Source organism: Gavialis gangeticus, unplaced genomic scaffold (assembly GCF_001723915.1).
Source record: "Gavialis gangeticus isolate Ggan-Ray unplaced genomic scaffold, GavGan_comp1, whole genome shotgun sequence".
Classification (NCBI taxonomy): Eukaryota; Metazoa; Chordata; order Crocodylia; family Gavialidae; genus Gavialis; species Gavialis gangeticus.
The window spans coordinates 60,025,800-60,027,817 of record NW_017728992.1 but is presented as its reverse complement, the minus strand read 5'-3'; the positions used below and the strand labels follow the sequence as shown (position 1 = coordinate 60,027,817).

The following is a 2,018-nucleotide window of genomic DNA, read 5'->3' as shown; positions in this document are numbered from 1 at the left end:
TAATCTCTCTCCACTCCGCAGGTATTAATGACCCTCTATCCCACAGTTTGGCAAGCCCTGGCACACATGCCAGAGCATGGCACATGAGGCCATTTTCCTCAGCACACCACAGCCAGCCTGGGCTCTGGGCAGCTGCTGCTAACCACAGATCCCAGGCTGTTTGCAGCAGGTGGCCTGGGCTCTGTGGCAGGCAGCAGCTGCCCAGAGGCTACAATTTGGAGGCTGCAAACAGCTGCATGGGAGTCTGCAGTCCCAGCACTGGCTCCATGGTGGCTGCAGCTGGGCACATGCCTCCGGGTGCACAGCTGGGGCAGCGCAATCCTGGCCCATCCCCTGCCATCCCCCTGGAGCCAGTGCCAGGGCTGCAGCTGCCACCACCATGGAGCCAGTGCCAGGGCTGCAGAGCTCAGCACAGTTGTTTGCACCCTGCTGGCTGCCCACACTGCTCCTGGCCCCTTCCCTCTCATCTGCCCAGAAGTGCACACCCAGCCACCACCACCATGGAGGCACTGCTGTGGCTGTGGAGCCCAGCACAGCTGTTTGCAGCCTCTCAACTGCCTGCCACAGCCAGCCTGGGCTCTGGGCAGCAGCGGCAGACAGTGGGCAAGCTGCAAACAGCTGCACTGAGGTACAGAGTACCAGGACCAGCTCTGTGGCAGCAGGTGCACACACCTTGCAACACAACCCTGGCTCCTCCCTGCCATCCACCCAGAAGCATATGTGCAGCTGTCACCAGCAATGAGGGTGGGGTCCCTTACAGCTCCCCTATTTCTGGCATGCCAAATTGAAGCATGGGTGGAGGTGGGGTGTTTTTGGCACTTTGCCAAAAATTTTGCTAACCCCTGCTGGATCCTTCTTTAATAGTCTTGATGTTCCACTCTTCAAATGATCCTTTTTCCCACAATTTGGCTGGTAATTTCACAGCCCTACAGACTTTTAGCTCTAGGTAAAAACCTTAACTCGGGTGTGGTGATGTGAACTCTGGCATAGAAATGACAGACAATGAAGTATTGGAGATACTGTCAAGACACTCGGGCTAGATTTTTTGTTATGTTACATTGTATTAAATAATGTCATTATTATAATGTCATTATGATATATTGTTATACAGGTTTCCCTTGCCCACTGCAAGGTTAGATTCTTGAAAGTTCTTGTGGTTGGCAAGACAGAAGGCTTATGGAAAAAATGGCAGGTGGCAGGCTTACTTGCGGCCGTGGAAAACTCTGGTTGCTCAAAACAGTATACCGTGGTAGCCAAAATGGCATCTAGAATATTAAGCGTGGATACTCAAAACTGCAGTTGGCAGGAGAAACCTGTACTGTATTACCTTGAACTATAAGGACTACTGGACTAATGAAGCAAAGAAACAGAGAGAAGCAGCAGGGCTGGAAGCAACCTCCAGCGATCTGCGTATCCAACCTGCTGCCTGAGGTGGGATCCTCCCTCTCCAACCATCCTGTTCAATCCTCTATTATAAGACTACCTGGACAGCACAGACCCAACACCCAAACCTGCCGCAGGCGAAGAGAGGGACCCGCAGCAGCCAATGCCCTGCTATTATGAAACGTTGACAAGGGGCCTGGGGGACAGCAGCACTGTACCCAGGCTCCTGGTGGCCCTGGGCAAACTTTTAGTATCGTCCCCGTATCCCCACGCCACCGCTAATGATAATAATCATCATTACTTTCACCATTTTGGGGCCTCCTTTCTCTCCGGGCCCTGGGCGGCTGCCCAGTTGACCCATGCCTGTGTCTGGCCCTGGGGGAGAGGTCGTGCCCCAGTCTGACCACAGAGTTAAAGTCCTTCCTGGCCCCAAATATGAAGGTCGCTATGACCCTGAGCAGAGGGGCAAGACCCTCTGTAGTGCAGGGCTCCGCAACAGTGTTGGCCCAGTGCCAAACACACCCGCACCCTCAGCTTGTGCGGTGTCGGCGACCAGAGGCAGGGCCGGGCCGGGCCCGCGGGCGCCTGTCGGGAGGGAGCTGGCGGGCGGGCCCGGCCCTGGTGCCGCCCCCTCC

General features: G+C 55.4%; 1 long non-coding RNA gene across 1 annotated transcript in view; it reads right to left on the bottom strand.

Moving 5' to 3' along the window:
- The window catches only part of LOC109301900, a 50,333-nt gene extending 48,511 nt beyond the window's left edge, over positions 1-1,822 (bottom strand). The window contains exon 1 of the long non-coding RNA XR_002098656.1: positions 1,691-1,822. This is a non-coding gene — a long non-coding RNA (uncharacterized LOC109301900). The remainder of the gene's footprint in view (positions 1-1,690) is intronic.
- Between the last annotated feature and the right edge of the window lie 196 nt (positions 1,823-2,018).